Source organism: Pleurodeles waltl, chromosome 5 (genome assembly GCF_031143425.1).
Source record: "Pleurodeles waltl isolate 20211129_DDA chromosome 5, aPleWal1.hap1.20221129, whole genome shotgun sequence".
NCBI classification, from domain to species: domain Eukaryota; kingdom Metazoa; phylum Chordata; class Amphibia; order Caudata; family Salamandridae; genus Pleurodeles; species Pleurodeles waltl.
This window is the reverse complement of record NC_090444.1, coordinates 798,339,661-798,352,496: the sequence shown is the minus strand read 5'-3', so window position 1 is coordinate 798,352,496 and position 12,836 is coordinate 798,339,661.

Below are 12,836 nucleotides of genomic sequence, written 5' to 3'. Positions count from 1 at the left end.
ATATATATATATATATATATATATATATATATATATATATATATATATATTATATATATATATGCTGTGTGTGTGTAACAAACTCAAAGACAAAACTTTGTGCAACTATAGAGGAAGCATTGGAATTTCGATGGGTAAAATGTACTATTCCCACTCCAGTCTGTACAACAGTAGTCAAAGCACTGGAAGTCAGTGGGGTAAAATTTACAATTCCTACTGCAGTCTGTGCAACAGTAGAGTAAGCGTTGAAATTTGGAGTGGTACAATTTACTATTCCTATGCCAATCTGTGTAACAGTAGGGAAAGTGTTGGACTTGGAGGGGCACAATTTTACTATTTCCACTCCAATCTGTGAAACAGTAAGGGAGGTGTTGTAATTTGGAGGGATAACATTTACTCTCCCACTCCAATCTGCAACTGTAGGGTAAGCATTAGACTTTGCAGGGGTAACATTTACTATTCCCACTCCAGTCTGTCCAACAGTAGGAAAAGTGCTGGAATTCGGAGGGGTAAAATGTACTATCCCCACACCAGTCTGTGCAACAGTAGGGAAAGCGTTTCACTGTGGAGAGGTAAAATGTACTATTCCAACTCCAATCTGTGCAACAGTAGGGAAAGTGTTGGAATTCGGAGGGCTACATATATTCCCACTCCAGTCTGTGCAACTGTAGGGAAAGTGTTATAATTTGGAGTGAAAACATTTACTATTCCCTCTCCTATCTGTGCAACATGAAGAAAGAGTTGGACTTTGGAGGGATAACATTTCCTATTCCCACTCCAGTTTGTGCAACAGTAGGGAAAGTGTGGTAATTTGGAGGTAACATTTACTATTCTGACCCCAATCTGTGCAATAGTAGGGAAAGCGTTACACTTTGGAGAGGTAAAATCACTATTTCCACTACAGTCTGTGCAACAGTAGGTAAAGTGTAGTAATTCAGAGGGATAGGACTATTGAGGTCTTCAGGCTCCCCCCACGGTTTCTCTCTCTCTCTTCCATCTCCATGCAATGGCTTAACAGGGTCAGACTAGCAAAATGTTTGGTACAAATGTTATAATTACATTTAGATGCAGAGCAGAACAAAGTCACTTCTGGCCTAATGGTCAAGTTCTTGTGCTGTAACTCAGTAGTCTGAAGGTTCAAATCCTAGTATTGCTTGGCAGTGTGTTTGTTTATTTACTAGTGTTTTAACTGTTAAACCTTCCTAGTGATGGAACATTCACATTTCTTTCTAATCACATGCGTGGGCTAACATAGATATGACTAGAAGTGTCACAGTAAGGAGTCGTCTATGGCCGAAAGGTTAAGGTCACAGACCTTCACACTGAAAGTTGAGGCTTTATTCTCCAGGTGTGCCTGTGGTAATTTTCCTTCTTTTAAACTTAAAAAGGTTAAGGTTCATATTGGAAGGTGATCTCCCTCTTTTTAATTGACAAAGTCATTTTTCTTTTAAATTTGTCCAGAAATAGCTCATCAATAGTATACCATTCATCAACGCCTAAGAAACTCTTTATCTCTCTCCCTCTCACTTTCTCTCTCTCTCTCTTTCAATCTCTTTCTCCCACTCACAGACCCACTCAGACAATCATGCACCCACTCCCAGACATACTCAAACCCTTGTGCACCCATTTACAGCCATACTCAGACGTCACATACCCACTCGCAGATCCACTTAGACATGCATGCACCCGTTCACAGACCCACTCAGATTCTCACACACCCACTCACAGACTCACTGAAACCCTCATGCACCCACTCACAGACCCATACAATCACTGACACACCCACTAACAGACCCACTAAGACACTGACGCACTCACTCTCAAACCCAGACAGACACTCTCACTGCTACTCTCACACCTATTATCACACTAAGATAGACAGGCCATTGCCTACTCCAGCTGCACATGGCCAAAGATGATGGGTGGTTACAAGAGGTTGGCCGCAGTATCTGGCTGCAGACCAGGCCCTGAGGCCAACTCCGGCTGCACATGGCCAAAGACCGTGCAAAGTGCAGGTTTGGTTGGTTGTAGGGGTTGGCTGCAGAGCCTCATCATTGGGTAGCCTCTGGATGAAGTTGTGGCAGAGATTTCTAAAGTTGAACTTAGTCACTTTTTTGGACATCAAAAATCTCCAGCGGGACAAGTCAGGACACTGTAGCCAAAGAAAGATCCCATGGGTCGGATACTCCTTTAGTGAAGGACCACTGAACAGGATTTGCTGCTTCAATGAAGAACATGTCAGGAGCAGTTGTGAAGTCAGGTCAACTGGCAAAGCGCCTTGGGCAGATCAACAAACAGGTTAGTCCTAGCCTTCCCTCTGTTCTTAGAGCAGTTTTTAGCCAAAAAGTTTCTAAGTCTCAAGTTTTCAATTTTGGCTATGAGGGCACCTTTAACACCACAACCAAGGGTGCTGGAGGGATGGAACACCACTTGTGAGTTCACGACTCACTCTGTCGGGGTCCAGGTTTGGATTCAAGATGGTAGGAGCCTTTAATGTTCCTGTAGCTCTGAACAGAAAGCCAGGAAATCAGCTCTTGCAGAGCTGGCCTCTTAGTGTTCAAGGCAGTCTGCGGGCAGCAAAGCAATTGTTTCAGGTGCAGCCAAGCAGTCTTGTGGAGTGCAAATCAGGCCACAGCAACATGCAGTCCTCTGATAGTCCTTCTGCAGGTGCTGAAAGTTAAGTGAAGAGTAGGTCTGAGGGTCCTATTTGTATACCTGGGGCCTTCTTTGATGGTGGGAGAAGTTTCTAGAGGTTTCTCTAAAGTGCTTGGAATTTCATGACTCCCTTGTTCTGGCTTCAAACTTACACCAGAGACAATGTAAGACAATGAGAAGTGAGAAGCCCTTTGCATTATGGCACAATATGGCATATTCAGTTGAAAGTGGGGCTTTGCTCAGCTCCGCAACCAACATCCTGCCACCAAATGGTCCATTCAACCAAACCTAGGGGCATATTTATACTCTGTTTGTACCAAATTAGCGTCATTTTTTTTACTCTAATTCGGTGCAAAACTAACTCCATATTTATACTTTGGTGCTAGTCCGTCTAGCGCCAAATTTATGGAGTTAAAGTCATTTTTTGGAAGTGGAGACCTACATTGCCTAAATGAGATGCAAGGTAGGCGTTCCCATGCAAAAAATGACTCTATGGCCTTAACGCCATATTTAGGGGCATATTTATACTCTGCAGCATATTTATACTCTGTTTGGTGCAAAACTAACTCCATATTTATACTTTGGTGCTAGACCCGTCTAGCACCAAGGCCCTGATTTATACTTTTTTTGCACTGCATTAACGTCATTTTTTGACGAAAAAGTGGCACAAACTTACAAACTATTGGCCCTTATTTATACTTTATGCTGCAAAACTGCACTAATTCAGTTTTGCACCAAAAAGTTTAGCACCGGCTTGCACCATTTCTGTGCACCAGCCTGGCAATATATTTATGGAATGGTGCAAGCCGGTGCAAAGGGTAGGCTAGAGTAAAAAAAAAATGACTTTAGTCGGGTGGGGCTGGCAGTATAGAAGAAGAGGGTTTAGCACCAAAAAATGACTTTAGGCAGGTTAGAGTAAAAAAAATATGACTCTAACCAGATTAGCGTCCTTTTACGGTGCTAAACCTACCATGCCACATGACTCCTGTCTTAGGAAAGGCGGAGTCATGCCCACCACCCCAATGGCCAGCACAGAGGACAAGGGTCCCCTGGGTATGGCCATTGCACCCTGTGCCATGTAAGGGGGCCCATTTCAGGGCCCCCTATGGCACTTTCAAAAATAAAATAAAATACTCACCTGTACTTACCTGTAATGGGGTCCCCCATCCTCGGCAGTCCCTCTGGTGTGGGTGGGGGTGCCCCTGGGGCCTGGGGAGGGCACCTGTGGGTTTATTCCATGGTGTTCCACCATGGAAATACGCCCACAGGTCTCCTAATGCCTGCCCTGACCCAGGCTTTAAAAAATGGGGCAAAGCACGCTTTGCCCCATATTTTGATCCCTCCTCCCTCCCTTGCACCATTTTTGCATGGGAATATAAATATGGTGTTGAGGCCATAGAGTAATTTTTTGCACGGGAACACCTACCTTGCATCTCATTAAGGCAAGGTAGGTTTCCACTTCCAAAAAATGACTTTAACTCCATAAATTTGGCGCTAGACATGTCTAACACCAAAGTATAAATATAGAGTTAGTTTTGCACTGAATTAGAGAACAAACAAATGATGCTAATTCAGTGCAAACAGAGTATAAATATGCCCCTTAGCATCAAAAAATGACAAAAATCTGGTTGGAGTCATTTATTTTGACTCTAACCTGCCTAATGTCATTATTTTTACGCTAACCTACCCTTTGCACCAGCTTGCACCATTCCATAAATATGGTGCCCAGCTGGTGCTAAAAAATGGTGCAAGCCGGTGCAAAACTTTTTAGTGCAATACTGCATTAGAGCAGTTTTGCGCCAAAAAGTATAAATAAGGCCCCTAATCCCTCTATTAGGTGACTGTCTGGGAAGAATTCACAAAGTCTGACAGTTACAGAAAGTCATGTGATCTGGGGGGATGCAGACGCCAAATTGCTAAGGACAGGAAAACGCCAAGATTCTAAAAGTAGCATTTTTAAAATTGTAATTTAAGATCAGACTTTACCATTAAAGAGGATTTTTAATTACAATTTCATGGATGCCAAACAAGAAATACGTCTCTCAAATGTTAGCACTTATTGAGTGTAATAAGACAACCCAATCTTATCCTTGGTACAGGTAGGCCTCACATGAGTGAAAAATAAATTTAGGAGTTTTTCACTAACAGGACATGTAAAACCTAAAAGTGCATTTCATATCTTTTAAATGCAATGCACAGCGACCTATGAACTACATAGGAACTAGCTTGAGTGTGATGTATGTAGTAAAAAAGGAATTTAACAGTTGTCAAGGGGTTATATTGCCAAGCCAAATTGACAGTTTTAAACTGCATTCAGGTTGCGCTGGTAGACCTGAGACATGTTTAAGGGGCTACTTCAGTGGGTTGTTCAAAATGTACTGCAGGCCCGTGGTATATGGTATACCAGTTTACAAGGGAATTAAAATTAAATATGCCAATTAGGTGTAAATTAACTTAACCATGTTTAGCACAAACACTTTAGCACTGGTCAGCAGTGGTAAAGGGCACAGAGTCCTAAGGCCAACAAAAATAGATTTAAGTAGGAAAAAAGAAACTGAAGGGCACTTTCAGTTTTTTTGCCCCCAATACTTACAGCCACGTAGAAAATGGATAATTGCAGTCAGTAAACAAACTTTTGGGTGTTAGAGACTACTGGGAGGTTCTGAGAATTTTTAAATATGACTCAAAGGCTGCAGTCTTAGGGGCATATTTATACTCCATTTGCGCCGAATGTTTTGACGCACAATCAGCGCAAACGTTGCCCCATATTTAAACCCTGACGCCCGAGTCCGCGCAAGGGAAAAATCCACAATGTGCACCATTTTCTGGATGCAGCAACCCGCCCTGCGTTAATGATATGCAGGGTAGGCGTTCCCGTCCAAAAAACGACGCACACAGCCGTGCGCCGTATTTATGCTTCCGGGCAAAAATGACTCTCGGCCGGGAGGCGGCGCAAAAAAATTACGCAAAGCCCGATTTGCGTCAAAATTTAACGCCTGGGTCAGGGCAGGCGTTATAATGGGGCAAACACACCTGTATTTAATCAGAACACACAGAACAAACAACAGAGCAGCAGAGCAGCAGAACAGCAACAGGGAGACATGGAGGTGATTTTCATACAGCGTGCACGTCGACCCAGAGCCCTGCAGCAACAACAGCAACTACAACAACAACAGCAGGGACCCCAAAGGCAGCGCAGAAGGCAGGAGAGGATATTCCGCCCAAGAACAACCCTGCATGGCCTCAGGGAACACAACATCATCCAGAGGTACCGGTTGAACTGGCAGGCCATTCAGCAGCTGCTGAGAAATATTGAACAGCAGTTGGCCCCCACTTTGGTGACACCCCACACCATCCCAAAAGAAACAAAGCTGCTTGCCGTTCTTCACCTGCTGGCAAGTGGCTCGTTTCGGACAACTGGTGCCCTGGTTGGTGGAATATCACAACCATCATTCTCTGCATTCCTGCCAAAAGTACTGGATGCCATCATTTGCCTGACACCCCTCCACATCTGCTTCCCTAACACACTGCAGAAGCAGCAGGAAACAAAACAGGGGTTCTACGCCATCAGTGGCTTCCCACACGTCCTTGGTGCAATCGACTGCACACACGTACACCTTGTGCCACCTGCTGCAACAGAACACCTCTACCACAACAGGAAGCACACACATTCAATCAATGTGCAGGCCATAGTCGATCACCAAAGATTGATCAGCAACATTGTGGCAAAATATCCTGGGAATGTACATGACATATTCATCTTCCGTCACTCTACCATCAACCAACACTTCCAGGATGGACGGTATGGCAATGGACTACTTGTTGGTAAGTAAAAAAATCCAACTTATATACACACTGCACAGCAACCCTCTAGGACACACAACACATACACCACAATAGCAACACCTAGCCAGGAACACACTGAGGTCCTGACATCACTAGCCATGTTTCTGAAGTCACCATTGAACCTGTCACACATTGGAATGTACTCCACAGCTGAATGTGAAGACATTAATGAGTGTGGTTGCCTAAATGTCACCTTGCAAATTGGAAGTGTCACAATAACCTGTACATTAATACATTGCATAAGTCTTAAGGTATGGGATGTCCAGGGTACTTTCATATGAACGTCTTAACTACACTTTCATGTGTTAACTCTGCATGGAACTATCATCTCACCCCCAGTGAAGACACACGGACACCTGGATCACAAGTCACAAGTCAAGGGAGGGCACACTGTTATGAAAATAAAAATACAGACTGCTGACAAACGGCTAGCTAACAAACACTTGCTCAGCCAAGGAAAAAACTCAATGCAAAACTTTTACCCTACAAGTATAGGTTGTCACATTAGTACACAAAAGAGTCACAGACAACACAAGACAACTACTGCAATCAAAGGTCTGTACAAGAGTGCTTTCTACATCTAATTGTTCCCATTCTGTGTTTCTATTTCAGCTGATCAGGGGTATGGCATCCAGCCTTGGTTAATGACACCAGTTGGGAACCCCACTACTGCTGCAGAGCGGGCATACAACGATGCCCATAAGAGCACACGCAGAATTGTTGAGCGGACCTTTGGGATCCTAAAGTCAAGGTTCCGCTGCCTTGACATCACTGGCGGTAGCCTACTCTATTCCCCAGAGATGGTCTGTAAGATCATACTCACTTGTGCCATATTGCACAACATTTGTGTAAAAAGGAACATTCCCCTCCTTGAACCAAACCCAGAAATGCCTGAAGATGACGAAGAGGAGGATGCTGGCCTGCAACAGGAGGGGGAACAACCAAACACGGCAGCAGGAGTGCGTAGGCGACAACAGCTTGTAAATAAAAAAAAATCATAATTTCTTATATCAACACTTATTGCACATTTGTAAATAAACAGAGATAACAAACACCACATCATGCTTTGGCCTATTCATTTCTGCCCACCTTGACTACGAAATTGCTGAAGAAGAATGTCGTCTCATTGAGCAATAATGATATAACAATCATGAGACAAAAAAAAAACATCACAAATGTATGCACAGAGGGTAGGATGTTACATCATACATTACCATCCACAGAGGCCAACAGGAGTACAAAAGTGGCAATTACACATGCCTGATCCAGACACCTGAGACAGTCTCTCACTCAGCCCAAAAATGTAGATCATTTGAAAGTCTCATCACACGTGTTCAGTGACAGGGTGGGACCATCCATGTGTACGTGACCATGTCCTCAATGGCTTCTCTCAAGTTTTTGATATGAACAATACCCAATTGGAACAACATTAGCTGCCACTAACTCATGAGGAGACCTTGAAGTTACAGTGACAACATACACCCAGACAGGTGATAGTGGATCCACATTCCCACACACATATAAACATATGTCATCCAATCAACCAAATATTTGCAAGCTGCCCATCACAGTAGTGTCCCAGTTTGAACCTAGCAGGAAGAATTTAACATGCCACTAAACAAGGTAATGCATAAAGGGCCACATACATCAACAATCTATTTGTCATCAGCACATGAGGAACGCTGAGATTTTGCAAACATAGTCATTGCAAAATGGTATGTCAGATTGCTCCAAATCATCAATAGTGCAAACGTCAAATGGGCAAATGAGATGAATGAATGGCTAACAGTGATTCATACCCTATGGCCTTACATTAGCCTGCTGCTGCAGGTTTTGCATAACAGAATAAATAAAAGCCATGGATAAATTAGCAAATCTGGATGGGCAAACCCTAGGGTGCTGGGGGCCTAAGTCCACCTCTACCGCCCCCCAAATATAAAAGAATCATGTACTTGTGAACTAAACACATGCATAAGGCGCATGTGTGGCCTACATGTCAAAAGTCAAACACAAATCAGATACACAGAATCATAATAGGACATGGTTAGCCCCATAAAAACTGTAAGTGACTATTGCACTCCCTGTTTGGACTATAGATAAATGCATTACCATGATAATTGTGGACACATTTTTGAGAAGGAATACATCATGGTATCTCATCCATCATTTCAAAATAGCCATCAGCAATTACCCAAAATATGTGTACAAATATGGTTAATACATTTTTGTAAGGTATCATAAATTTTACAGTGTGAATGCCTTCTATACATCCAATAAGGGACATGTGTCATAGCTAACCATAAATGTGTATCACATAGCACCGTTTGGCCATGACAAATTTCCTTCCCCAACTTACAAAAATGAAGACATAATTTAAAAATGCGTCAAAATTCCACGCATACAGCATGGGCGTCATAATTTTTTTATGTACAGGAGTGCACAGAATGCAGAGTCAAAAAATATGATATGAAAATTAATAAATTAATAAGGTACATGACATGTCCACCATATTGTCCATGTTGCGTCAAATTTCCACGCATACAGCATGGGCATCATAATTTTTTCACGTACAGGAGTGCACAGAATGCAGAGTCAAAAAATATGATATGAAAATTAATAATTTGATAAGGTACATGACATGTCCACCATAATGTCCATGTTGCTTCACACTTCCACGCATACAGCATGGGCGTCATAATTTTTTCACGTACAGGAGTGCACAGAATGCAGAGTCAAAATTTATGATATGAAAATTAATAAATTACTAAGGTACATGACATGTCCACCATATTTTCCATGTTGCATCAAATTTCCACGCATACAGCATGGGCGTCATCATTTTTTCACATACAGGAGTGCACAGAATGCAGAGTCAAAAAATATGATATGAAAATTAATAATTTGATAAGGTACATGACATGTCCACCATAATGTCCATGTTGCTTCACATTTCCACGCATACAGCATGGGTGTCATAATTTTTTCACGTACAGGAGTGCACAGAATGCAGAGTCAAATATAAATCTTCATAAATGTTTCTCCTATTTTGCCATGAAATTATAATTTACATATCATAATTTTTTACTCTGCATCCTGTGCACTCCTGTACGTGAAAAAATTATGACGCCCATGCTGTATGCGTGAAAATTTGAAGCAACATGGACAATATGGTGGACATGTCATTTACCTTATTAATTTATTAATTTTCATATCATATTTTTTGACTCTGCATTCTGTGCACTCCTGTACGTGAAAAAATTATGACACCCATGTTGTATGCGTGGAAATGTAACGCAACATGGACAATATGGTGGACATGTCATGTACCTTATTAATTTATTAATTTTCATATCAAATTTTTTGACTCTGCATTCTGTGCACTCCTGTATGTGTAAAAATTATGACGCCCATGCTGTATGCGTGGAAATTTGACGCAACATGGACAATATGGTGGACATGTCATGTACCTTATTAATTTATTAATTCTACACTAGAACTGTAAACTCAGCCTCACAATAATGTAAGGGAACAATGAAGAAATTAATTTTGACTCTGCATTATGTGCAATGTTATGCGTAAAAAAATATGACGCACAATGTGTATGTGTGAAAATATGACGCATAACGGGAAAATAAAAACGGCGGCCATTTTATGCAGGAAGTGATGTAATAGGATATCCTGTTTACAAAATCTGTACTGGGAGTTAACTTTCACTTTCACTTTGCAGTCTCAAATTTATCTAGACTGTGTGGTTGTGTGAAAAGTGTAGTCCTGTGTTTAACTGCTTTTGTGTCCTGTGTACCTTGTATTTTGTCTTTTTGTGATCCTACTCTTGTTGTCTAATATTGTCTCAGTCTGTTTAGTGTACTTGTGTCCAATCCTGTATTTTTTTGTATTGTCTGTGGGAGTCTGTTCTGGGTAGTTTAACTTTGGGGTTAGTTGGGCTATTTTTCTTAAGTTTTCTTTTTCCTTCACTACTGTACCTTTCCCCATTTCCCACTTTTACTTGTTTATCTCATTTTTCTCCTTTAAATTAGTTAATATGTCAGGTAGGCCTCGGCTTGGCAGGATGGGTGAGGAGGAATTGGGGGGATTCATTTGGCTCGTTTGCCATTTCCTCCCACTCATGCTGGAGGCTGGGGGCCGTGTGATACAGGGGTATCACACGGAGGCACGTAAAGTCCGGTGGGGGAAGGTGCGCCATCACCTGGTCCGGGTGTACGGGAGCATGAGGAATGAGCATCAACTAAAGCACCGCTGGGCTGATCTCATATCCAGGGAGCAGGACCTGCTGGACCACCTGGGAATCCGGATTGGTGGCCATGTTGGTGAGTACAAATCAATTACATGTGAATAAAAGAAATCTGTGTGGGGACATGTGATGATTGTTAGCCAATCTGCTAGATAAGTAGCTGACTGTGTGTAATGCTAGGGAAACCTAGGCCCATATTTATACTTTGTTAGCACCGAATTTGCGCTGCTTTTTTACGCAAAAACGGCGCAAACTTACAAAATACAATTGTATTTTGCAAGTTTGCGCCGTTTCTGCATCAAAAAATGACGCAAATGCGGCACAAAAAAAGTATAAATATGGGCCCTAATGTGTATTTGTTGCACAATGTGTAGGAAGACCAATGCTAGCAGTCAGATGGCTCATGTTTTCAACACATACCGGATGCCTGTAGCTGTATGTAATGTAGTGTTGCCTTTGTGTCAGACAAGCAACACGTTAATGCCTCTATTTGAGCTCTACAGGTCATATTGGCCAGTGAGAAAGTCATGTAGAAACAACATACCTACATATGTTGACGCCATAGCTAGACAGAAAATTGTAAACCCATGATGATGCTATAAATGTGTGGTGCCTTCACGTCACATGAAGTTAGCTATGTTGTCCACACATGTGTCACATGTGTGTCTGGTTGCTGTGTTTTGAAAATGTCCACCTAGCCTGTTTGATTGTGAGGGGTCATGCAGTCCTCAAGTAACCAGCTTTTGGATGTCTCTCTGGGATGCACATGATGAGATGTATGCAAGCCATTATTGTTGGGGCATTCTAATGGAGGGGTATCTTTGACAACACCTGACTGTCCTGGCCACTGCATGTGTGTAGTAGGGTGTGTAACTGTAGCAGGAGACTCATCCAATGTTAATGTTGAATAAACATTCATCCATGCAGTATGAGCATGTGGTAAAGTGTATCATTACCATGTCATATTCACACAGTTTCATAGTAACTGCAATTATTTGTCAGTGCACCGAATCTGAGTATATTCTTCCTTTCATGCTTTACAGGTGGACCAGCACTGTACAGTACACCGTGGGAGAGGTGGCACATTTTGAGGACCCTGATACCTACAGTGATTGTGGCCTGAGTGCTATATTTATTGTTTGCTAGTGATGCATGATGGACTACTCTGTGTTCCGCAGAATTCATGATTTGTTGCGCTGGCCGTTCATTGGCATTGTTGCTTTAGTGGGATTTCAAATATCACTTCTGTTTCTGTAGACCAATACTTAGCCATCTCTCAGATTTAGGGGCTGTAGGTCATTCCAGTTGGGCCACCATGGAGAATGGGATGAGTCATGTGGAATACACTGGTTAATGTAAGAGTTGCTCTGGGACTTGGCTTGAACTGAGTCTGCATATCAGACTGACATTCTCCCAGATAGCTTTGGCAAATGGCTTGTATGAAATGTGCAGCTTCCTAGTTGAGGATGCACTGTGTACACTGTCGGTTGGATCTTCCGGCGGCATGTACTTCCACTAGTTGAACTAGAAGTGTGTGTGACTAGAGTGCAATGGCCTAGGTGTTCAGTCGACTCATGATCATGGGTGTTCTTGCTCCTCTGTGTGTGTCGTAAAACATGCCTCAATGATAGTATGTGATGTTGGCCTGAGTCAGAGCATTTTGACATGTGTGGACCTTGGATATGACAATGTTTGGCTGACTCCAACGTGTTGCTAGCCCTTCATTGGTGTTGTGTGTGAAGGCACATACTTGTTGACCTTTCTATACACTCCTGGGTGTGCATTGAACCTGGGATTGTTGGTTGTTCTTCCCACCCCACCCTCAAAGACTGCCATGTGATTGGGGATAGGGTACCTAGGACTGTAGTAACCAGTATTTTACACGTACTTGTGACCTTTTGCAACTTTGTTTGGAACCTAGGGCCAGATGTAGCAAACAGTTTTCAAGTTGCAAACGGCAAATATCGCCCTTTGCGAGTGGCAAACGTCTGTTTGCTATGCAGAAATGCATTTTGTGAGTCGGAACCGACTCGCAAAATGCATTTCCGACTCGCAAATAGGAAGGGGTGTTCCCTTCCTAATT